We start from the raw sequence: 27,155 nt of genomic DNA on the forward strand, positions 1-27,155 counted from the left end.
TGTCATGGGTTATTTTGCCTTGTGTTTGGTTCTTTAAAGTATCTTTTGTTTCTTTTTAATTAGAAGCATAGAAAATCGACAGCACAATACAGGCCCATAAAGCTGTGCCAAACATGTCCTTACCTTAGAAATTACCTCGGGTTACCCATAGCCTTCTATTTTTCTAAGCTCCATGTGCCTATCCAGGAGTCTCTTAAAAGACCCTATCGTATCCACCTCCACCACCGTCGCCAATAGCCCATTCCACAAACATTAATTATTTAAGCCAATTTGAGATGCCTTTTAATTGTGACTGTTAATTGAATGTTCCGTAACAAGACATCAGGCAGATGGGTCAAAGTAAGAGTCCTTGAAAGTGAATTGGTTGTGGGAACATTTCAATGATTGGCAAGTGAAGTTGAATGTAGTTATCCCCTTTATTTCAGGAGTCTGATGGTTCAGGATTAGTAATTGTTCCAGAACCTTGTGGTGTGAGTTCTGAGGCTCCTGTACCTTCTGCCTGATGGCAGCAGCGAGAAGAGAGCATATCCTGGTTAGTGAGGGTTCCTGACAATGGATACTGCTTTCCTGTGACAGCGTTTCATGTAGGTGAGCTCAATGGTGGGGAGGGCTTTACCCATGACGGACTGAGCTGCATCCACTACTTTTTGTAGGATTTTCAGTGGCGTCAACAGCAAACTTGAATATGGCATTGGAACTGTGCTTCACCACACTGAAACATGATTTGAAAGTAATTACCGGTATTTTAACATTAAAACAAATTCATCTATATGAGGTATGCAGTCAATTTTCATTAACCTTTTTATAAAAACAAACCTTAATATGAATGTATTTGTTAAAGCAAATTCTTAAAATCTTAAACACGAGATTCTGCAGATGCTGGAAATCAAGAGCAAAGCACACAAAATGCTGGAGGAACTCAGCAGGTCAGGCAGCATCTATGGAAATGAATAAATAGTCGATGTTTCAGGCTGAGACCCTCCTTCAGGACTGGAAGGGAAGAGGGAAGGTGCCAGAATAAAAAGGTGCGGGAGGGGAAGGAAGATAGCTGGAAGGTTTACAGGTGAAGCCAGGTGGGTAGAAAAGGTAAAGATCTGGAGAAGAAGGAATCTGATAGGAGCGGAGAGTGGACGATGGGAGAAAGGGAAGAAGGAGGTGCACTTGGTGGAGGTAATAGGCAGTTGAGGAGAAGAGGTAAGTGGAACGAGTTGGAGTCTACCTAGGTGGAATATGAGGCGTTGCTCCTCCACCCTGAGAGTGGCCTCATTATAACAAAAGAGGAGGCCATGGACTGACATGTTGGAACTGGAATGGGGAGAGGAATTCAAAGAGTTGACCGCTGAGAAATTACGTTTTTGGCGGATGGAGCAGAGGTGGTTGACAAAGCGGTCCCCCAATTTACATTGGGTCGCACTAATATCAAGGAGGCCGCATCAGATACAATAGACGACCCCAACAAATTTGTAGGTGAAGTGTTGACTCACTTGGAAGGAGTGCTTAGGGCCCTGAATGGATGTAAGGAGGGAGCTGAATAGGCTGGTGTAGCATTTCTTAAAACCTTGTTAACTTCCCTTCAATCACTGTCTATTACATTGAATAACTTCAGTCAAAGTAAATACGGTTCCAAGTTGGGCAGTGTTCCAATTATATCCTTGACAATATCTGGCTCAGATTGTTTTTAATTAATTCATTCTACAAGATCTGGGTGTCACTGGCAAGGTCAGCATTTATTGACCTTGAGAAGATATTGGTGGCCCAGCAGCTAAAAACCACTGCTCATGATATTGATAACTGTTCTACTAATGCCATTCCACCATTGGATTTTCCCTCTGCTGGTAGCATTATAGTGCATAAATGGAATTTGATTACTTCAATTTGGAACCAAAATGGGTTCAAAAGATAGTCCAAAAAGTTGGGTGCAAGATTGGATTTTCTTTCTACTATTATCTACTGCAACTTTATTAAGAGTAATTGATTGCTTGTTTAAATTGTGTTATATTTAGGATTTAGACAGTTGACTACTTCAAGAATCAAGGCAAAAGCCAAGCTGAAAATTTACTGACAAAAATTGGATTTGGCAAAAAAACAACTAATTTAAACCAGTCCATCATCCTTGGGTCTTTATTTAAAATTATTTATAAGTAATATTCAATGATCAGATATATAAATGAAAATGAACCGTGTGCTTAAAAGGTTCAAAAACACTCACTAAGGGTATTTACTTGACAAATGAATTCTTTTCAAAGTTTATGCTAACAATGATTTCTTTCACACACTGACAGAAGGGGAAAATACTATACTGATAATATGAGAAAATAGTATCTTCTAAAAACAGCTCTTCTTTGGAAATAAACACACTGGATTGGGTAATATGTCTCCATGTTGTTGAAATTGGAATTTACATAATCGTAGCTGTTTACAAAACCCGTTTGTCATTTTCCAAAATTGTAGGTAGTTAGATTTCATTTCTTCAATTTCCAGTCTGTTACGTACCCCGTAACTGGGTCACTTACCAGCAAAGATAGAGAGGTCCGTTGAAGTCTGATGGTACTATTTTTAACAGTATTTATTGATAAAAATACACAAAAATAATATCAATGCAAACATACAGATAATATACGTCGTCAATACTAAATCTAAAGGCGCGGGTATAATAATAATCAATAAGAAATAGCTCTATCGTTGTCTAGGGGATAATGTATTGTCCGATGGAAATATAAAAGTCATTCAGTTCAGGCAGGCTCCCGCCTTTGGGGACCGCTGAGTTTTCAACTGTTGGAGAGAGAGAGAGAGATTTTTGGAACTTGTCAGAGTTTCCTTTTTTTTATGATGTCGATCCTTCGAAATTTCGTTGATGTCCTTTTCGTTTTAGCTAAGCCGTTCTTCCGTGGTCAGTCCCGCTAATCCCAGGCAACGGGAAAGGACGCACGCAGGCCCCACCGGCTGTCGTTATTAAACGCTGTCACGGGATTTCTAGCGTTTCTCCTGGTGCGTCTAAAGGGGTTGTTTCCCCAGGCCCTCTTTTATCCTTACTCACGGGGTCTCAGATGTCAATCAGGTTGGGATGATGCAATCCCTCACCCAGCCCACTCTGGTCATTCCCTGAGGGGCTTCAATGAATAGTACAGTACTCAATACACAATTCCGTCTCCAAGAGACAATGGCCGGTATCTGTGGCTTTGTCTCGCTGAGGGCAGGACTACATTCCAATCCCGTGAGGATTCTCTCTCATTTCCTGGGTCCCCAGACCTGAATTAATAGCGATCTTGCGATTCTCAAAAAGGAGGGGGGCTACTTTGTACCCTTCAGCCCCTCAGAGTTGTGGCACGTTCGTAACAAGTCCAAACACATTATTATCAGCAACTTGCAAAATAATTTCATTGCAGCAGAAGCAACCATTATTTTCTCTGGGAAAAGATTACTAACACATTAGAGAACATATACAAAAGCCACTCATATCCCATATATCTCCAAACAACAACTCCTGATCCTCATCAAATATTTCTTAACAAGAATAAAAAAAAAGGAATGGGAGTAGGCCACCGGGCTCCTCATTCCTACCATTTAGTATGATCACAGCTAATCTTCTTTCCAATATTTTTATTAGTTTCTACATAGAAGAAACCGGAGTACAAGAAAGTATATATAAGGTCAAAAAAGATTTTTAAAAACTACCAATTACATTATATCTGTTCATAATAACAATCTCATTACTCCATATTCATGTAAGTTAATCAATAGTTATATTGAAATATACTATTTTAAAAAAAGAATAAACTTAATCTAAAGGGGAGTTATGAAAGTATTCAAGAAAAGGTCCCCACACCTTTTGAAACTTTATCTCCGAATTGAGAAGTGAGTAATGAATATTTTCAAGGTCTAAACAGGACAAAATATCATTAAGCCATTGAACATGAGTGGGTGGGGCAACATCTCTCCACCTAAGGAGAACTAAGGGTCTAGCCAAAAGAAAGGCAAAAGATAATATTCAACATTTAGTCAGACTCAAATACATGTCTGCCTCATCCAAGGTACCAAAATCAGAGGATTAGGTTCTAAAAGGCAATTAAGAATATGGGATAAAGATAAAAAACAGCTATTCAGCATTTTTTTCTCTCTGTAAGTCTTATGGTTTCTTTTTGATGGAAATTACATTATAGTTTTGGTAGTAGGCATTATTATTCTTTTTAAAATTTATATCTACAGCTCTGTGGGGTCGAACGCTCCTGTGGTAAATTATGTATACCTGTTTGGACACGCACCCCTGCTGACTGCTCCTGTGGCTCCTCCCACAGACCCCTGTATAAAGGCGATTGGAGGCACTGTTCCTCCCCCCCAGTCTCCCAGAAGATGTGCTCCGTTTTACTGCTAATAAAAGCCTATCGTTCGCCTCCCGTCTCCGAGAGTTATTGATGGTGCATCAGCTCCGATTAATATTTTCTTTACATATTGTAATGGTTGGCCTGGAGTTCCATAGTGGGAGGGTGGGGAGGATACTAACTTTATATGATTTTATTCTGGGTGCTACTTCCTTATTGTTATGAATTATATAATTGATACGCTTATTTTGCACTGTATTAATCTTCACTTTGTTGTTGGGTTTTTTGTTTGTAGTTGGTTTGTAGAAATGCATAAAAATTAATTTAAAAAAAGAAATATACTATTTTATTACAAAAAAAAAGAATCTAACCACTATCAAGACCGAAGCTGTTTATTAAGGAGAAAAAAAGGTAAAATACCTTCTTATATAATAAAAATTAATAATAGCCAACATCTGAATTTAAACAACGGGTTGAAGGTTTTGAAAATAATTCAGAAAAGTTTTTCTATCTTGTTCTTATTGCTCTATATTGCTTCCTGAATACTTTTGTGTGTATCTTATGGATTTTGGGCTTCTAATCATGAAAATCACCATGAGATTTCCCTATCACGCACCATTTTTTTGGAATCACCTATATTTGTTATTTTAATTCATAATTCAAGTCAATTAAACTGTTGCTCACAATGTAAGCTGAAAGGTTTTCTAACTTGTCCATGTCTGGGCATGCTTTGGGTTGTGAGCATGACCCATGACAATGGTGTCTCTTTATTGATTATTCAGTGTTAAGCCCGAAAGCTGGGCTGCTACAAAATGGCAATATCAATATCAATCGGCTCTGCACTACACATGAATGAAAGCTACTGACATTTGGAAGTCTTGTTGAAACACATACAATACAGCAACTATAACTGGAACATCTATGGTAATCTGAAAGTAGTAGTGCTGCTACTGGGAATGCAGCTCCGATGCACCAAGTACTGTTGTTCCATTTGCAAATGGGACTGCCGTGCTAAAGAATCTCATTGCATTAAAAAGGACTGGCCATTCCATAAGCAGTTGGTTTCAGGGCAGAGAAGTGTGGCACATAAGCCATTCGTAGACTCAACAAAGATATTTTATCTCCTCTTCATATAAAACTGCAGCTCAAGAAAAATTTTGTGAAAGGAATGAACAAGGAGGATGAAGGATTTCAATTCTTGAGACAGATGTTTCCTAAAATAACTGCTACCAAGGTTAAGGAAGGCATTTTTGCTGGTCCACAAATCAAACAGATCATCTGTGACAGGCAATTCAAGGAACTTCTAGTGGGACAGGAGAAAATTGCATGGAAGCCATTTAATTTTTTTCTTGGCAACTACAGAGCACCAACCTACATGGAACTGGTTGACAACCTGCTTCATACATACAAAACCATGAAGTGCAACATGTCCCTAAAGATTCATTTTTTGCATTCCCATTTAGACTTCTTCCCTGCAAATTTTGCCACTGTTGGTGATGAGCACGGTGCAAAGTTTCAACAGGACTTTGCAGTCATGGAGAAATGGTATCGGGGCAACTGGAATCCATCGATGCTGGCTGACTATTGTTGGACACTTAAGTGAGAAGCCTCGGACACTGACTACAAATGAAAATCACCAACAGAACATTTTTAGCTTCGTTGAACTATTGCAAAGTGTCAGCACCATTTTGTAATTAAACACATTGGAGAAACAAAGAATTAACTTTTATTGAATATAATGTGTTTAATTCCTATGTGATACAAGTAGTCAGAAATTATATTTGTGTTCAGCTTTAAGCAGTCTATCATAAACAAAAAAAAATTCTGAGGAAGCAACACCTTTGAAAAAATTGCTGTCCAGTGTTATTTATATGTGCAACATTCAATAGCTCCAAATGCTATAGCTGCTTCATGTGTTATGCAACGCCACCTGACAAACATTACTTAAGGCTTGCCTGTGTGAAGATTGATCATAACTATACCTGAAGAGTTGAAAAGAATTCATTTATTAAGTAAATGGCCTTAGCGCTTTTGGATCCATTATGCACTTCAGTGTAATAGATACCTAGAAGCTCTCTTACCTAATAAAATATACAGTTCTAATTCCAAGAAATTGGGTTTATTGATTTTGGCATTTTAGGGTCAATACTAACTTACAGGTGTATTCCATGAATTTTCTATTAATAATCGACACATTTCAATGTTTGATTTATAAAACTGTGTTGAAGTGACCTTGATTGGTACAAATCCGGTAGGAATTAATTTACAATTAATTGTTAATTTTCCCATGGGAAACAGTAGCAATTCAAGGAAGCATTGCATTTTTTTGTATGTTATGAATTTCTCCAAAGTGCAGAATATTAATGACATCAAGATTTCAGTAGATGTCAGATTTGGGGGGGGGGGGATGGGTGTCGATGTGTATGATCTGTTCTGTTCTTCTTTTTTGTGCGGGAGAACAAATTTGGGAGGTTGATGAGCCTGATTTGTTTAGCTCAGTTTTTGTGTGAGAGGAGGGGATTTGGAGGTTGATGTGCCTGATCCATTTTGCTCAGTTTTTGTGTGGTCAGAGGGGAATTGGGGATTGATGTGCCTGTTCCATTTTTGTTATTTTTGCAGTGAGGTCGGATTTGGGGGTTGATGATCGTGCTGCCTTTCTTTTTTTTCTTAGTTTCATGGCTACACTGAGAATCGAAGAATTTCAGAGTTGTATACTTTGATAATAAAATGAACCTTTGAACATCATGCATATGGGCATTTCAGCACTTGCTAGCAACATTGCCTGGTGTCATGAATAGAGTGGATCAACTGTTTTTTAATGGGCTGTGAGAATGTTAAGATTGTGTGTGTGAATACCTGGGTTCCTGCAATAACCAAGACTATTTCTATTTATGTCAATTTTAGGTTCTGCAATAATTTGAAAGAAGCAGGAAAAGTGAATAGAAACCTCTTTTAGTAATACACAAAATGAATTAGAAATTCAACAGAGAGGAATATCTAAACTAAATTCAATTTTAGCATGAATTCATTCATCTCAAATGAAAGTTGAATAAAACATTGTTTTAATTTGAGATTCACAAACTTCCAAAGCATGGAAATCACTTACTTTTAAATTTTATAAGATTCCCACCCAAAAACTCCCATTAACAGTGTGATTTCCACTAAGATGGAAGTGTAATCTGGGCAAGACCTTGTCATAGTACTTGGATGAAACAACAGCAACCATGAATCACTGTTACGGGTACATTTAAACTAACTTGTACTTGTACAGGGCCTTTTATATAACAAAAACACTTTAAGACATGTCTCACGAGTTATCAAATTAAATACTTACTTGAAGAAGCAAATGTAGGTGACTGTCATACGAAATGGAAAGAAATGTTAAGAGGTAAAAATGTTAAGCAGGGAGTTCCATAACTTAGGGTCTGGACAGCTGATTGTAAAGCAATTAAATATAGTCTAGGATTAGACATCTTGCTATATTAAAGGATTGCGGGAGATTACAGAGATACTGACGGGCAAGCATTGGAGGATTCTAGAAACTAGAACATTTTTTTAAAAATATGTAGGTCAGCAGGCATTGAGGAGATCAGACTCCCACAAGGTAGTTCCTCATGGACTTCACCTTGCAAACAATCTGTCATCTCCCAACCAGCAGGAGCAGCAGAATGCCCATTGCATGCTAATTCCCTGATGTCTAACATAACTGACACCTATGAAAGGACTCTTGGTTTCTCTTCCAGGGATAGTCACTACCAAGATTTCCTTCAAGATTTAACTGTTTTTGAGTCTGAAGGTCCTGGTATGGATGCTACGTAGCCTCTTTCCTGATGGGAGTGGGGCAAACAGTTCATGAGCATGGTGGATAGCAGCCTTCGTGATGTTACTGGCTCTTTTCAGGCACCTTTCTGTATATATATCCTTGATGGCAGGTAGCCTGGTGCTGGTGATGCGTTGGGCAGTTTGACTATCTGTTGTAGAGCCTTTGCAGTGCAGGAGTGAGGTTTCCATATCATGCAGACATGCAGCTTGTAGAATGACATTAGTGTAGCCGTGCATAGTCCTGCTCTCTTCAGCTTCCTTGGAAAGTAGAGTTATTAGTGAGCTTTCCTGAATGTGTAGAATCTGTTCTGGGGCCATGAGAACTTGGGTGAAATGTACCGTACACTCCAAGGAATTTGAAACTGGACCAATGCAGGAGTTTCCACTGCTCTGCCACTGATGTCAAGAGAGGTGTGAGTGGTGCGAGTTCTCCTGAAGTCAATGACCATCTCCTTTATCTCGTTGACTATAAGACTATAAGGTATAGGAGCAGAATTAGGCCATTTGCCCAGCATGTCTGCTCCACAATTTCATCATGGCTACATTTACCCTCCTCTCAGCCCCAGACTCCTGTCTTCTCCTTGTATCCCTTCATGTCCTGACTAATCAAAAATTTATCAACCTCTGCCTTAAATATACCCAATGACTTGTCCTCCACACCCACAGCCACCTGTGGCAACAAATTCCACAGATTCTCCACTTTCTGACTAAATAAATTACTCCTCATTTCCATTCTAAAAGGCTGCCCCTCTATTATGAGGCTGCGTCTTCTGGCCTTAGACTCCTCCCACCATAGGGAACATCCTCTCCATATCCACTCTTTTGAGGCCTTTCAACATTCGATGGGTTTCAATGAGATCACCCCTATTTCTTCTGAATTCCGGTGACTAGAGGCCCAGAGCCATTAAACGCCCCTCATTTGACAAGCCTTTCAATCCCAGAGTCATTTTCGTGAACTTCCTTTGAACGCTTTCCAATGTCAGCAAATCCCCTCTTAGATAAGGGGCCCAAAACGGCTCTCAATACTCCAAGTGAGGCCTCGCCAGGGCTTTATAAAGCCTCAACATTACACCCTTGCTTTTATATCCTAATCCTCTCAAAATGAATGCTAACATCAGATTTGCCTTCCTCACTATTAACTCAACCTGCACGTTAAACTTCAGGGAATCCTGCACACGGACTCCCAAGTTCCAAGTGGACAGCTGCAAGGCTGCGGGACCGGACTGCATCCCAGAGCAGGTACTCAGGATGTGCACGGCACAACTGGCAGGTGTGTTCACAGACATGTTTAATCTCTCCCTCTCCCAGTGTAGAGTGCCCTCCTGCTTCAAAAAAACCCCCACCATTGTTCCTGTAACAAAAAAGACCAAGGTAACATGTCTGAACGACTGGCATTCTGCACAATCACCTCAATAATAAGCAAATACTTCGGGAGGCTGGTCAAGGACTACATCTGCAGCATGCTTCCACCCACACTGGACCCTCTACAATTCACCTACTGACACAACCAATCGACAGATGATGCAATAGCCACAGCTCTACACACCATCCTTACACATCTGGAGAAGAGGGATGCTTATGTGAGAATGATGTTCTTGGACTACAGTTCAGCATTCAACACCATAATTCCCTCCAGGCTCGACAGGAAGTGCAGAGACCTCGGCCTTCAGCCTGCCTTGTGTAGCTGGATCCTGGACTTCCTGTCACATCACCGGCAGGTGGTAAGAGTGGACTCACTCACCTCTGCCCCTCTGACCCTCAACACAGGTGCCCCTCAGGGTTGTGTCCTAAGCCCCCTCCTTTACTCCCTGTATACTCATGACTGTGTTGCCACCCACAGCTCCAATCTGCTAATTAAATTTGCTAACGATACTACACTGATTGGCCTAATCTCAAATAATAATAATGAGGCAGCCTACAGAGAAAAGTCATCACCCTGACACAGTGATGGCAAGAAAGCAACCTCTCCCTCAATGTCACAAAAACAAAGGAGCTGGTTGTGGACTACAGGAGGAATGGAGATAGGCTAACCTCTATTGACATGAATAGATCTGGGGTTGAGAGGGTGAACAGCTTTAAGTTCCTTGGCATAAACATTACCGAAGGTCTCACGTGGTCTGTACATACCGGCTGTGTGGTGAAAAAGGCATAACAGCGCCTCTTTCACCTCAGATGGCTGAAGAATTTTGGTGTGGGCCCCCAAATCCTAAGAACTTTCTATAGGGGCATGACTGAGAGCATCTAACTGGCTACATCACCACCTGGTATGCGAACTGTACTTCCCTCAATTGCAGGACTCTGCAGAGAGTGGTGCAAACAGCCCAGCTCATCTGTAGATGTGAATCTCCCACTATTCAGGACATTTACAAAGAAAGGTGTGTAAAAAGGGCCCGAAGGATCACTGGGGACCCGAGTCATCCCAACCACAAACTGTTCCAGCTGCTACCATCCAGGAAATAGTACCCCAGCATAAAAGCCAGGACCGACAGGCTCCGGGACAGCTTCTTCCACCAGGCCATCAGACTGATTAACTCATGATGACACAACTGTATTTCTATGTTATATTGACTATTTTGCTGTACATACTATTTATTATAAATTACTATAAATTGCACGTTGCACATTTAGTCGGAGACATAATGTAAATATTTCTACTCGTATATGAAGGATGTAAGTAATAAACTCAATTCAATTCTTTGCACCTCAGTTTTTTGAATTTTCTCTCCAGTTATAGAATAGTCTTACCTTTTATTTCTTCTACCAAAGTGCATGACCATATACTTCCTGACACTGTACTCCATTGGTCATTTCTTTGCCCATTCTCCTAATCAGTCTAAGTTCTTCTGCAGCCTCTCAACTTCCTCAAAACTACCTGCCCTCTACCTATTTTCCTATCATTGCAAACTTGGACACAAAGTCATCAATTCCGCCATTCAAATCATTGATATATAATGTATAAAGAAGTGGTCCCAACACAGATACCTGTGGAACACCACTAGTCACGAATATCCAACCAGAATAGGCTCCCTTTATTCCCACTCTTTGTCATCTGCCAATCAGCCAATGCTCTATCTATGCTAATATCTTTCCTGTAATCTTAGTCTCTTAACTTATTAAGCAGGCTCAGGCGTGACATTTTGTCAAAGGGCATCTGAAAATCCAACTGCACAACATCCACTGATTCTTCTTTGTCTATCCTGCTTGTTATTTCTTCAAGGAATTCCAACAGATTTCTCAGGAAAGACCTTCCCTTAAGGAAACCATGCTCACTATGGCTTATTTTATCATGTGCCTCCAAATACCCCAAAATCACACCTTTAATAATTGACTCCAACATCTTCCAAACCACTGAGATCAGACAAACTAGCCTATAATTTTGCTGCTTCTGCCTTTCTCCCTTCTTGGAGAGTGGAGTGACATTTGCAATTTTCCAGTCGAATCAATTGATTTTGAAAGATCATTACTAATGCTTCCACAATCTCTTCAGTCACCTCTTTTTAAAAGCTATTATTAATGCTTTTTGAGATAGTGATTTAGATGCATATCATATTCTTTACTGAGTTAAGTATTGTATGTAATTAGTTTTGCTACAACAAGTGTATGGGACATTGGAAAAAAGTTGAATTTCCCCATGGGGATGAATAAAGTATCTATCTATCTATCTATCTCTTTCAGAACCATGGGGTGTGCACCATCTGGTCCGGGTGACTTACCTACTTTCAGACATTTCAGTTTCTAGCAATAGCAATAGCAACTTCACACATGTCTGCCCTCTGACACTCTTGAACTTCCAGCATAGTGTTAGTGCCTTCTACAGTGAAGACTAGGGCAAAATAGTTATTAAGTTTGTCTGTTATTTCTTTCTCCCCCCATTACTACCTCTCTAGCATCATTTTCCAGCAGTCTGATATCTACTCTCACATCTCTTTTACACTTTATATATCTGAAGAATCTTTTGGTATACTCTTTACTATTATTGGATAGCTTACCTTCATATTCTATCTTTTATAAAAACACAAAATGCTGGCCAGACAGCATCTATGGGAGGAGGTAGTGACGACGTTTCGGGCCGAAACCCTTCATCAGGAGTGAAGTAACATGGGATGGTCAAGGGGGGATAAGAAGTGGTGGGAGGGATAAAGTAGAGAGCTGGGAAGTGATAGGCTGGAGGGAAATGGGCTAGGGGGAAGGTGGAGAATTATTGGAAATAAAAGAGAAAGAAAGGTAGGGCTGGTGAGAGATTATAGTGAGGGGGAAAAAAGAGAAAGAGAACCTGACTGAAATAATAGATAGGGATGGGGGTAAGGGTGGGGGTCAGGGGTATCAATGGAGGTCTGTGAGTTGGATGTTCATGCCGGCAGATAGGAGGCTACTTAGGTGAGAGATAAGGTATTGCTCCATCGACCTGCGTGTAGCCTCATCTTGACGGTAGAGAAGGCCATGGACAGACATGTCTGAGTGGGAGTGGTCTGTGGAATTGAAGTGTGTGGCTACAGGGAGATCCCGCCACTGCTGGAGGACTGAGCGCCAGTGTTCAGCGAAACGGTCTCTCAGTCTGCGGCGGGTCTCCCCAATGTATAAATGGCCACATTGGGAGCACCGGATACAGTATATCACCCCAGTTGACTCGCAGGTGAAGTGGTGCCTCACCTGAAAGGACTGTCTGGGGCCTGGGATGGTGGTGAGGGAAGAAGTGTGGGGGCAGGTGTAGCACTTCTTCCGTTTGCAGGGATGAGTGCCTGGAGGGAGGTCCGTGGGGAGGGATGGGGGGGATGAATGGACAAGGGAGTCGCGTAGGGAGCGATCCCTGCGGAAAGCCGAGAGTGGGGGGGGGGGGGGGGGAGGGGAAGATGTGGTTGGTGGTGGGATCATGTAGGAGGTGGCGGAAGTTACGGAGGATTATGCATTGGATCTGTAGGCTGGTAGGGTGATAGGTGAGGACCAGGGGGACTCTATCCCTGGTGGGCTGGCGGGGGGATGGGGTGAGGGCAGAGGTGCGTGAAATACAGGAGACGCGATGGAGGGCAGAGTTGATAGTGGACGAAGGGAAGCCCCTTTCTTTAAAAAAAGGAAGACATCTCCTTTGTCCTAGAATGAAAGGCCTCATCCTGAGAGCAGATGCGGCGGAGGCAGAGGAATTGAGAAAAAGAGATAGCATTTTTGCAGGAGACGGGTGGGAGGAGGAATAGTCTAGGTAGCTGTGGGAGTTAGTAGGTTTGTAGTAGACGTCGGTGGATAGGCTGTCTCCAGAGATAGAAACAGAAAGATCTAGAAAGGGGAGGGAGGTGTTGGAAATAGACCAGTTGAATTTGAGGGCGGGGTGAAAGTTGGAGGCGAAGTTAATGAAGTCGACGAGCTCAGCATGTGTGCAGGAAGCAGTGCCAATGCAGTCGTCGATATAACATAAGAAAAGAGGAGGTGTAGGCTTGGAACACAGATTGCTCCACATGGCCCCTATCTTTTCCTTCTTTATTACTTTTTAGTTGCCTTCTGTTGGTTTTTAAAAGCTTCCAAATCCTCTTACTAACCACTGATTTTTGCTCTGTTATATGCTCTCTCTTTGGCTTTTCTGTAGACTTTGAGTTCTCTTGTCAGTCATGGTTGTGTCATTCTGACTTTAGAATTTCTTCCTCTTTGGAATGTATATATTTTGTACCTTCTGTACTCCCAGAAATTCCAGCCATTGCTGCTCTGTTGTCATCCCTGCCAGTGTTCTTTTCCAATCAATTCTTCCCTTTACTCCACTGTAATACTGATACATCTGATTTTAGATTCTCCTTTTCAAATTGCAGGATAAATTCTTTCATATTATGATCACTGGCTCCTGACAGTCACCCAACTAGCTGCCTCCTGCAACCTCAGGGTGACTACCTCCTCATTCTCCCGTATGTTTTGATAGAGGTATATAAAATTATGATGGGTATAGATAGTGAATGCAAGCAGGCTTTTTTCACTGAGGAAACACGAGGAAATCTGCAGATGCTGGAAATTCAAGCAACACACACAAAATGCTGGTGGAACACAGCAGGTCAGGCAGCATCTATAGGGAGAAGTGCTGTCGACGTTTCGGGCCAAGACTCTTCGTCAGGACTAACTGAAGGGAAAGATACTAAGAGATTTGAAAGTAGTGTGGGGAGGAGGAAATATGAAATGATAGAAGACCGGAGGGGGTGGGCGATTGCAAGAGAGGCAGAGAGAGAGAAAAAAGGGGGGGGGGATAAATAAATAAATAAGGGATGGGGTAAAAAGGGAAGGAGGGGCATCAACGGAAGTTAGAGAAATCAATGTTCATGTCATCAGGCTGGAGGTATTGATTTCTCTAACTTCCATTGATGCTCCTCCTCCCCTTCTTACCCTATCCCTTATTTATTTATCCCCCCCCACTCTTTTTCTCTCTGCCCCTCTCACAATCACTCCTTGCCTGTTCTCCATCTCCCTCTGGTGCACCCCTCCCCCGTTCTTTCTCCCTAGGCCTCCCATTTCATAATCCTTTCCCTTCTCCAGCTCTGTATCCCTTTTGCTAATCACCTTTCCAGCTCTTAGCTTCACCCCACCCCCTCCTGTCTTCTCTTATCATTTCAGATTTCCCCTCCCCCTCCTACTTTCAAATCTCTTACTATCTTTTCTTTCAGTTAGTCCTGACGAAGGGTCTCGGCCTGAAACGTCGACAGTGTTTCTTCCTATAGATGCTACCTGGCTTGCTGCGTTCCACCAGCATTTTGTGAGTGTTGCTTGATACAATTTACTGTCTGTTTTGATGTACGTGTGATAAATAAATGCATCTAAATCTGAAAACCCTCCTTCAAAGAAATGTAAAACACACACTCCTGTGAATCATGATTGCTCAAAGTGGAGAAGAAGCTTTCAGGATGATGTTGAAAACAAGATCTTCTGTTAGGAAAACACTGATGCCTACAGTAAAAATGACAGGACAACCCCAACTCACAAACTACCCATCTCCAACTCAATAGGGCACATCCTACCCCATCAATGGAATGAACCTGTCCCACCGCAAAACTGGACCTGAGGTAGGTTATCTGAGTCTTGAAGGATTGTCTCAGAAGATCAATGGATGTGATTTCCTGTGATTAAGCCATGGACAGCAGAATTTTGGATGACATCATAAGGACAACTGGCTCAAAGTTACTTGTAATAATTAAGTCTATATATAACAAAGGGATAGGTTTCACCCCTGAAGAGTTGAGACAAGTATAGAATCCAGTAATATTACTTTGGAAGTGGAAATTCTAAGTGTCAAAAGCCTACTTGTGGAAAATTTTAGTATAACATTAAGGGACAACATGTAGATAAAAAACGGTAAGTCAAAATTGATAAGGAACATTCAGGATGGTACTCAAATTCCTTTGACCAGTATACAAAAAGGTCCAAGTGTAAATGATGAAAAGACTACACCGTTTCGTAAACGAGCTGCTTGTTCACCTCATCAAGCACATCCTGCTCCATCGTCAGCAAAGTCTTCAGGTTCACAGAGCCGCCATCAGCTATCTCAGGACAGGAGTGTAAGTCCCCATCTCCCCTACATGACTGCAGAAGAGATGAGGAGGTGGAAACTGTTTGGTGCTGGTAGACATCTTGGAAGTCACCAGTGTTCCTATGGTTGTGCTTTTTTTCCCAGATTAAGCGTGCAACAGTAATATTCGAGGAAGAATTTGAAATCGACGATATCACTTGGCGAAATGCAAGCAAAATAACAGAAGTTCAAAGAACGCAATTTGCAACACGCTAATCACCACAGATTTATTTTACGGAGGCTATTTTAACGAAGTTAAAGTACATTTACTATTACAGTAAATAACGCGCTCGCGCAGTTTCAAGGCTTCGCCATGAATCTTATCACAGTGCTGGATATAAAGCAAGCAAAACTTAGTACTTTTGGAAGAAGACATTTTTCCTTTTCAATACATAAAACGTTTAGATTTAAATGACTTCAGAGAAACTAAAGTGAGACTAAATCTCGGCTAATCGCAACCACAGCACGCGCCTCGGCTCCCACCCATCACACTAACCTGATAGCTGACCTTGGAGTAGCGCTCATTTCATTGGACAGTGCCGGCGTCCCCGGGACGGTGGGATTTCGGAGCGGGCACGCCGACTGGCTGGAGCGCACGTCAATCAGTCCGTGTCCGTGATCAGGGTAGGTTAACCCGGCGCGCTCCGCGTTCGGTGGGCACTCTCTGGCGTTTTAACGGTGCTCCGACAGGCGGCCCAGGGGGGAGAGAGAGACACACACACACACACGGAGGGGTATCTGTTCCTGAGCCCTGCAACTCATCCAGCCGAGGTCAGTGCGGGGCGAGGGCTAGTGTGGTCAGGGTGGGCTCGGGACTGGCCGGGTGGTGGGCAGCCGGCGATGCTCGGCTTATAATAATTACACCGCAGTTCTGAGCAGATGGCTGTCCCCTGAAAATCAGAGGTTAAATGTGGTAAGAATGCATTTCAGTCGTAAATAGATTATTTATTGATGGCCATGTGAATCCGCAGCTACGGTGACTACCTTTTAAATCCGATATTGCGGTCTTTTAGTCATTGTTATGCGGGTGCTTGAGGATAGAAGAAGGCGATCGATGAAGTGGATTGCCTCCCTGTTCAACAGGACAGCTCCCTTCGGGTGGGCGAGGAAGAGGGGCGGACCCTTCTCTCCCCTTATAACCGTTATAATTTACAGCGCATTTGTGCAATCCATTTACACTTTCGTTTAGACATCGATTTTGTTTATTAATTTGCACAATTTCATATACAATGCGTTCGAAAATCATCTATAGACATTGTTAACGGATAGTATGCGTTTGTAAAGATTACTTCTGGGAAATTAAAGTTGTGGAAATAAAGTTAAAGTAAGATTTAAATATGGTGTTTACAGGAACAGTAATTACGGTAATAATGCCCAGAGCATTGTTTGGATGAGTAAAGAGAAACTAACCCTGAAAAAAAATCGCCGCTTGAATAGGAACCAGCGAAATCGTTTGTAATTTAGGATTGTTCTTGTAATTTATGATCGTGGCTAAATGAAGTTTCTCGATGAACCACTACATGACCCTGACTGTTGCTTGGTCTTGAAATTGCAGAAGAGTATTATTTTTATAAGTTACAAGAAATAATACATTAGTAATCAACGTAGGATAGCAACTGATGGAAAATTTTAAAATCTCGAGGACCCCTCACGAATCTCGCTTGAAAACCCATTTGAGTACTTATAATTCTTAAGACTAGTTACAACACTTGTAACACCTTTTCCCTGTGTTTTAATGGATGTTTCCCGGTCGCCTGTAGCAGTCCTTGTGTTGGTGTTATCACAGTTTTATAGCCAGGGAGTTACAAGATTTAGTTCCAGATTATTTATAAATTCAGTGATGTGTGGTTTGGAGGGGGAGTGGGTAGTTAGAGGCACCTATAGATGGTGATGCTCCCATGTTACTAGTGCAGAAGCATTCCTTAGTAGTAAATGTCTATAGTAGTAGGGTATGTGAAGTGCTCTGGAAGTAGTCCACACAATTATCTGCAGTGTATTTTGCAGATGGTACACACTTCAGGCAGGGATGTTCAGTAATAGATGGAGATGTGTTCAGAGATAGTCACTTGATTGTTTTGTTCTGATAGGGATCAGGCTGTTAAATTCTTACTGGAGCAACACTCAACCAGGGAAATAAAATGTAGCCGTTAGTGAAACCTGATCGTAGGAGGGTGCAGGACTGGCAGCTTAATGTTCCGGAATTCCGTTATTTTTAAAATGATAGAGTCGGGGTGGGGTCCTTCAGATTGTTATAGCCGTTAGCGGTGGTAGTGGGGATAAGCTCCCACTAACTATAAATGTTCCCAATAGTGTTTGTCACAAATAGTCTCTGACAACCAAATCCAGCTCCTGGCCTTCACCTGTGGCCTAGGTACTAAACCAGGCTGGACTGTTTCTACTGACAGAAGGGGCAAGGCGGGCTCTTGGAGCCTTAAACCAGTCGCTTAGGGCAGACGGGGCTCGTCAGCCCGGTTGGCAGCTCATCTAGGAGAAGGAAAACTGTGGTCTCAAAGCTCAGCTGCCTTATGGTTATACCCACTCATGGGGGTTTCGGGATTAAAGGCCAAGAAAAAAAAATCCTAGATCTGGAATCCCTAAAGCAGTCCCTGTTGAGTTCAATACTCACTGGCAACCCTTGTAAGGCCCTTGGTGCCAAACTGTATCGCTCTCTGCCTTTGGATTTATCAGCTGCGGGAAGAGGTGGAGCCTGCTACATGGACAACAGCCTGCAGTCCATATTGTACTGCCCTGGCTTGCATATCACATAGACAGCTGGTCGCAACGTCTATGGTCGACCCCGACCAACAGAGGGTCTCAGAGTGGGGGAGGGGTGGCATTACTAGTCGGGGAAAATGTCACGGCAGTGCTCAGGTAGGACAGACTGGAAAGCTCAAACTCTGAGTCTACTGAGAACTGAGGAATAAGAAAGTGATGATCACGTTAATGAGATTATATTATAACCACCCAATTGTTGGCAGGATTTAGAGGAGCAAATTTGTAGAGATATTTCAGACAGTTGCAAAAAAATAATGTTGTAATAGTTGGCGACTTTAACTTTCCACACTGACAACATCTTTGTGAACCTCTTTTGCAGTCTCTCCAAAGCTTCCACGTGCTTCCTGCAATGCAGTGACCAGAACTGCACACAATACCCCAAGTGTAGCCTGACCTAAATTTTATACAGCTGCAACTTGCCAACTTTTACACACAGTCTTGGTTATAACATTTAGGGTGAGAGGGGGAAGGTTAAAGGAGATCTGTAAGACAACTGCTTTTACCAGTGGTAGGTGCCTGGAATTTGCTACCAAGGGAGGTGGTACAAGCAGATACAATAAACATGTTTAAGAATCATTTAGAGTCAACCTCTTGCCCATGGACTCAATGGTTAATGGTAGGGGTCCATGGCATAAAAAAGGTCAGGAACCCCAGACTTAGACAGACATAAACAGGCAAGAGGGAGTATGGACCATGAGCAGGCAGATGGTATTTGTTTTGATTGGCATCATGGTCAATGCAGATATGGTAGACCAAAGTTTGGCAGCATTTCTGTGGAAGGGTGTGGAAGAGTTGTCACTCTTTCACGGGGAAAAAAAAACAGTAATTGTTAGCTGGATAATGTTTTGTCTCTGATAAAGACAAAGGAATAAAACTGTGAAAGGCATCTTGCTCTACTGTTCTGTTCTATATGCTATACACCTGCAACATGACTTTTATACTCAATTAGCTTTTATAATTAGTGCCTTTACTGATAAAGCAAACATGCCATATGCCTTCTTTACCACCCCACTTGTGTTGCCACTTTCAGGAAGCTATAGACAAGCAACAATGATCCCAAGTGTCCTGATTTTTACTGTATGACTTCAAGCTGCATTTGGCCTGCTGAAATGCAACACACCACATTTATCCAGATTAAACTCCGTCTGCAATTTCTCTGGTCAAATCAGACCACAAACATTTTCATCCAAATTATATATATAAATATAAGCAAGAGAAGTCCCAGCACTTAACCTTGTGGAACATACCTGTCACAAACCTCTAGTCAGAAAAACATCACTGTATATCTAAAGCAACACATACAAAATGCTCAAGGAACTCAGTAAGTCAGGCAGCATCTGTGGAAGTGAATGAACAATAAATATTTTGGGCCAAGACCCTTCCTCAGGACTGGGAAGGAAGGGGGAAGATGCCAGAATAAAAAGGTGGAGAGAGGGGAAAGAGGCTAGCTGGAAAGTGATAGATGAAGCCAGATGGGTGGAAAAGGTCCAAGGCTGGAGAAGAAGGAATGTGATAGGAGGGGAGAGTGGACCATGGGAGAAAGGGAAGGAGGAGGTGACCCAGGAAGAAGTAATAGGCAGGTGAGAAGTAAAAGGCCAGATTGGGGAATAAAGGAATGTGTTGGGGAAATTTGTTTACCAGAAGAAGAAATCAATATTCATGCCATCAGATTGAGGGTATCAAAGATGGAATACAAGGTGTTGCTCCTCCACCCTGAGAGTAGTTTCATTTTGGCACAAAAGGAGGCCATGGACTGACACATCGGAAGGGGAATGAAAATCAAAATACTTGGCCTTTGGGAAGACCTGCTATGGTGGATGGTGTGGAGGTGCTTGACAAAGCGGTCCCCCAATTTATGACAGGCCTCATGAATGTAGAGGAATCTGCATTGGGAGCACCAGACACAATAGATGACCCAAGCAGATTCTCAGGTAAGTGTTGCCTGCCTAGAAAGACTTTTTGGGACCCTGAATGGAGGTGAAGGAGGAGGTTTATAGGCTGGTATATCACTTGGGCCACTTGCAGGAATAAGTGTCAGGAGTGAAATTAGTGGGGAGGGACAAGTGGACAAAGGAACTGTGGAGGGAGCGATCACTGCAGAAAGCAGAGGGGGAAGGCAAAGATAGTCTAGTGGTAGGATCCCTTTGGAGATGGTGTAAGTTGCAGAGGATAATGTGTTGGGTGTGGAGGCTTATGGGGTGGTAGGTAAGGACAAGAGGAACTCTATTACTATTAAGGTGGCAGGAAGATGGAGTGTCTAACCCTGTGTCTTCTATAACAAAACAATTTTGGATCCAATTTACAAACTCATTGTGGATCCCATCTGATTTTATCTTCCAAATGAGTCTACTGTGAGGTACCTTGTCAAATGCTTCATGAAGATGACATCCATTGCCCTACCCTCATCAGTTGTTTTCTTCATTTCTTCAAAAAGCCCAAGTCAAATTTGTGACATAAGACCTCCATCGCACAGACAGGATGAAGAGGTCAATACTCCCCAATGCCATTAGGCTTTACAATTCTACCGCCAGGACTTAAGAACTTTTTAAAAGCTATTATTAATGCTTTTTGAGATAGTGATTTAGATGCATATCATATTTTTTACTGAGTTAAGTATTGTATGTAATTAGTTTTGCTACAACAAGTGTATGGGACATTGGAAAAAAAAGTTGAATTTCCCCATGGGGATGAATAAAGTATCTATCTATCTATCTATCTATCTATCTATCTATCTAAGCGATGTTGGCTACCTCTAATAATCCAAATGCGAATAAATCGAGTCCCTAAGGATCTTAGCAAATAATTTCCAAACCTTTGTTTTAAGGCTCACTGGCCTATCATTTCCTACTTTGACCCTTTTGCCCTTCTTAAACAAAGGAACAGAACTGTCTGTTCGCCAGTCTGCTGCCATCTTGATCATGGGTAAAGAGGATATAAAGATTGAAGCCAAGGCTGCTTGCTTTCCTCAGTATCTTGGAATAGATCCCATAACGTTCTGGAGCTTAGCCACCTGAATGTTTTTCCAAGATCCTCAACACCTCCTCTTTAATATCGACATGCCTTTTCTAATCTCGCCATCATATCTATGTCCTTATCTGTAGTGAATACCAATGTAAAGTACTCATTAAATACCTCACTTTGTTACTCTGGCTCTATACATAGGTCTCAAGTGGACCTATGTATTCCCTAACTATCCCCTTGTTCCTATTGTATATAATAAAATGTCTTGGGGTTCTCCTTAATCCTACTTGCCAATAATATTTTATGACTCCTTTAGTCCTCTTAATTTATTGTTTCCTTTATATTCCCCAGGGACCTTTTACTGATTTCAGTTTCCTTTTTTCTTTTCAACGAAACTTATCATATCTGTTGACGTGCAAAGTTCATGAAATTGCTGCCCTTATCTTTTATCCTCATAATGAACATGTTGATCATTCTAATACAGCAGCCCATGTCAGATCTGGATTTGCCATTAAACAGCTGCTCACAATATACTTTCTTCAGTGCCTGTGTAATTCCCCTTATCAAGTGGCAAGACTCTGACTTCATGTTTCTACACTCCACCACCAGAAGGAAAATGTTTTCATCTTTCTTAATTTTTTCCAAAATCTTCAAACTTTGCAGTATTGTCTGTGTTCAAGTGAATACAATCTAATTATAATAGCTTTCATAAGTTAAGTTTGAACTAGTTCTACGGATACTAATAACAAGAAATAAAAAACACAGAATGCTGGCAGAACTCAGCAGGCCAGACAGCATCTATGGGAGGAGGTAGTGACGACGTTTCGGGTCGAAACCCTCAGGGTTTTGGCTCGAAACGTCGTCACTACCTCCTCCCATACATGCTGTCTGGCCTGCTGAGTTCTGCCAGCATTCTGTCTTTTTTATTTATTTCCAGCATCTGTAGATTCACTCGTGTTGCCTAATAACAAGAAGTCATTTGGCACAATGCAAGTCCTTCAAAGATGTCATAGGTAATGGAGAACTGAACAATCCACAGTAGAGTTGGAACACTAGATACTTCTAAATTCCCAGTGTTTAGGTTACTACTTGTCACCAAATTTCTCTAAAATGCTGAAATCTAATGCACATAGACATTTCCACTGGCTGTCCATTCAAAACTCTCACGACTCTCTGAGTGAAGAAGTTCCCCATCATGTTCCACCTAAACATTTCACCTTTTACCCTTAACCCATAATCTCTCATTCTAGTCTCACCGAACCTCAGAGGAAAATGCCTGCTTACATTTACCCTATTGATACTCCTCATAATTTTTTATATCTCTATCAAATCTCCCCTCATTCTCCTATGCACTAAGGAATAAAGTCCTAACCTATTCAACATCTGCCTGTAACTGGCAACATCCTTGTAAGTTTTCTCTGGCACTCTTTCACTTATTGATATCTTTCCTGTGGGCAGGTGACCAGAACTGTACACAATACTCCAAATTAGGCCTCACCAATCAATGTTTTATACAATTTCAACATAACATCCCACTCTTGTACTCAGTACTTTAATTTTTAAAGGCCAATATGCCAAAAATTCTCTTCATGACCCTGTTTAGCTGTAATGCTACTTTCAAGGAATTATGGATCTGTATTTCCAGATCCCTCTGTTCTACACCACTCCTCAGTGCCCTATCGTTCACCATGTAAGACCTACCCTGGTTTGTCCTCCCAAAGAGGAACACTTCACACTTGTCTGCATTAAATTCCATCTGCCATTTTCAGCCCATTTTTCCAGCTGGTCCAGATCCTTCTGCTATGCCCACTATGCCCTCAATCTTGGTATCTTCCACAAATTTGCTGATACCAAATTGTCATCCAGATTGTTGATATAGATGACAAATAACAGTGGACTCAGCACCAATCCATGTGACACACCACTAGTCATAAGCCTCCAGATATGAGGGAACACTTTGTCAGGCCCTGGGGATTTATCCATCCTAATTTGCCTTAAGATAGCAATGAACTTATCTGTAATCCATGTGCTGTCCATGATCTCACTGTTGCTTTGCCTCAATTCTATAGACTGTGTTCATCTACTGAGTAAACAAAATGCAAAAAAAATCAATTTAAGATCCAGTCCATCTCTTTCAGCTCCACACATAGATGACCATGTTGATCTTCAAGTGGACCAATTTTCTCCCTTGCTATCATTTTGCTCTTAATATATCTTTAGAAGCCCTTGAGATTCTCCTTTACTTTGTCTGCTAGAACAACCTCATGCCTTATTTTACCCCTCCTGATTTCCCTCTTTGTGTTCTCTTGCATTTCTTATTACTACTCAAGTACCTTATTTTTTCTTACTGTATAAACTACATGCACTTCTTTCATCTTAACCAGGACCTCAGTATCTCTCAAAAACCAAGCTTTCCTTGCCCTGCCTTCTTTTCCTAACACAAACATCAAACTCTAAACCCTCAATATTTCACTTTTGAAGGCCTGCCACTTACCAAGCACACCTTTCCCAATCAACAAAACAACCTGTCCCAATCCATACTTGCCAGATCCTTTCTGACACCATGAAAATTAGCCTTTCTCCAATTTAGAATCTGAACCCGAGGATTAGATCTATCCTTCCCCATAATTAGCTTGAATCTCTTGGCATAATGATCATTAGATCCAGATCACCTGCCCTGTCTCATTCCCTAATAGGAGATGCAGAATCACACTCTCTACTTGGGACCTCAACTTTCCTGAACACATTTGACAAACTCTATCCCATCCAGCCTTTTTACAGTATGGAAGTCTCAGTGAAAAGCCAAGAATATTGGAATTAGATACCCAAATTCAAATGTATTTCTTTTTCTTTGTCAGTCTCTCAGGATTCATGATGACTTGATTTTGGTTTTGTGTGATCTGAGGTTACTGATGAGCCCAATATGGATTCAGCAGATTCTTGTACAGATGAGGTAGGAGGTGGCTGACAGAGCAGACAGATGGGTAGTTTGTCGTGTGATGCATTCATTTTGCTGTTTATGCAGGACTTCTGTGTGCTCATTATGCATGAGTTCTCACTCTCAGTACCATTCCATGTGCTCGTCCTTTTATATAGGCAGTTATATACCAGGATTTCTGAGGATTCTATGGGGTGGATGCATTTTCCAAGGAGACTTTGAGGATATTCTTGAATCATTGCCTTTTGTCTACTGTTTCTTTCCACAGAAAAGGTTGGAATAAATTGTCTTTTTCGGGGATCTGATGTTGTGCATGTGAACTATATGGTGTGCAGAGTGCAGCCAAATGTTTGTAATCAGGACCTCATTTCATGAGATGTTCGTCTGCTTATCAGAAGATGTGGAAAGTGTTTAGCAGGCTCAGCAGCTCCCTAGAAGTGATAATTCTTCAGTAATGAACAGGCTCTCTATTCTCCAAACACCATGTGTCCCATCCTACAGTGGTGAACTTATCAAGGATAGAAAGGCAGACAGCACACACTAAAAGGAACACCACAAAGTTCCCTTCTACTGCAACTCCCTGACTCTTTGCCATGTAGCCTATTTGGTTAGAATCAGAATCAGAATCTGGTTTAAGAATATGTCATGAAATTTGTTAACTTAAGGCAGCACTACAATGCAATACATGATAAACATAGGAAAAAATGAATTGCAGTGAGTGTATGTATATTAAAAAGTTAAATTAAAAATAGAGCAAAAACAAAAATAATAATAGAGTGAGATGATGTTCATCAGTTCAATGTCCATTTAGAAATTGGATGGCAGAGGGGAAGAAGCTGTTCCTGAGTTGCTGGGTGTGTGCCTTCAGGCTTCTGTACCTCCTCCCTGATGGTAACAATGAGAAGAGGGCATGTCCTGGGTGATGGGGTTCCTTAATAATGGCTGCTACCTTTCTGAGGAACCACTCCTTGAAGATGTCTTAGATACTACAGAACTAGTACCCATGATGGAGCAGACTAATTTTACAAGTTTCTGTAGCTGCTTTCGGTCCAGTGCAGTAGCATTCCCCCCACCACCTCCATACCAGACAGTGATGCAGCCTGTCAGGATGCACCTCTTTAGAATTTTTCGAGTGTTTTAGGTGACAAACTAAATCTCCTCAAACTCCTGATAAGATATAACTGCTTTATAGCTGCATCAATATGTTGGGACTAGGGTAGATCCTCAGATATTGACACGTACAAGCAAGCTGGAGGAACTCAGCAGGTCGGGCAGCATCCATTGAAACAAGCTTGTTTGTACGTGTTGATTTGACCACAGCATCTGCAGTGTACTTTGTGTTTACTACTCGGATATTGACACCCTGGAACTTAAAATTTTAAAATTGCTCACTCTCTCCACTTCTGATCCCTGTATGAGGCCTGGTATGTGTTCCCTCGTCTTACCCTTGTTACGTTCCCCAGTAACCGGGTGACTTATCAGCAAAGATAGATGGGTCCGCTGAGCCTGGTGCTACTATTTTCAAACGTTTTATTTATAAAGGGGCACAAACGTATGGTTAATACAAAACATTCAGATCATATACATCGTCAAAACTCAATCTAAAGCATAGGTGTAGTAATAATCAATCAAAAATTAGCTCTATCGTTGTCTAGGGGTTGAACGATTTGTCCAATTGAAATATAAAAGTCTCGCCAGTTCATCGATGCTTTTTTGCCGCTTGAGGGACCGCTGCGTGTTCACGGGTTGGAGAGAGAAAATAAACTTGCCAGCCTTCTGGACTCAAAGCGTGAGATCGAGAACGGGAGTTCCTCGTTGTCAGTCCGAAATCCTTTTCGGGGTTATCAGCCACTCAATTCCCTAGCTAGGGGAACCAGAACACACGTGGCTCCCGAACAGCTTCCCGTCCTTACGGGAGCGATGAGCGATGGTGTCTCCATCTGGTGCGTCGCTGGAGTACCGCCTCCAGCAGTCTCCTTTTTATCATGGCTGGCAAGATTTGTAAATGTCAATCAAGGTAGGGTGAGGCCATCCCCACACCACATTGCCCGAGGGTGTCCATGTCCCTGATATCTGGCACGTACCATAGAGTTGCAATTCACACAGGTGCCTCTAAGAACAATGGTCAACTCCGTGGCATTGTCTCTCATTTCCTGGGTCCAAGACCCGAATTAATAGCGATCTTGCGATTCTCTTGAAGGAGGGGGCTGAGGTCATGACACCCTGCCTTCCACCTTCTCCTGATTAACATCTAGGGTACTTGGTTGAGTGGTACCGCCACAACTTCTTGCTGTCAGAACTGAAGAGCGTTCCTGGATGTTGACATTACACATGACCTATCCTGAGTCCAGCTCAGAGATGTAATCACAAGGAAGATATGCCAGCAACTTCACTTTCTTAGGGGGTTAAGGAAGTTCAGCTTGTCACTGAACATTCCAGGCTGTTGAAAGTATTCTGACTGGTTGCTTTATGGCCTAATACAGCAATTTGAAAGTGCAAAAATATAAGCTGCTGAAGGTAGTCTACTCAGCCCAATACATCGGAGGCATAACCCTCCCCACTATCGAAAGTATATACATGACATACTGCCTCATGAAGGCAACATCTATCAGAGATCTCCACCATTTGAGCCATGCCGTCTTCTCACAGCTACCATTGGGCAGGAGGTATATGAGTCTGAAGTCCCATGCCACCACTTTCTAGAACAGCTTAAAAAAAGGCCCTTCAACCATTTAGTTCTTAAATCATCTAGCACAACCCTAATCACTACAGTTTAGCAAATCTATGACCATTTTGATCACTCTGCACT

General features: G+C 41.9%; 1 protein-coding gene across 8 annotated transcripts in view; it reads left to right on the forward strand.

Moving 5' to 3' along the window:
- The window catches only part of LOC140726859 (actin-binding protein WASF3-like), a 142,915-nt gene that overhangs the window by 12,868 nt on the left and 102,892 nt on the right, over positions 1-27,155 (forward strand). For 3 of the 8 annotated variants that reach the window (XM_073043789.1, XM_073043800.1, XM_073043790.1), the window contains exon 1: positions 16,310-16,443. The exons of 3 other annotated variants lie outside the window; for them this stretch is intronic. The gene's annotated coding sequence lies outside the window, so the exon portion shown is untranslated. 2 more of the 8 variants (XM_073043797.1, XM_073043799.1) reach the window with 1 other exon arrangement.

The sequence above is a fragment of the Hemitrygon akajei genome, chromosome 4 (genome assembly GCF_048418815.1).
Source record: "Hemitrygon akajei chromosome 4, sHemAka1.3, whole genome shotgun sequence".
In the NCBI taxonomy this organism is placed as follows: domain Eukaryota; kingdom Metazoa; phylum Chordata; class Chondrichthyes; order Myliobatiformes; family Dasyatidae; genus Hemitrygon; species Hemitrygon akajei.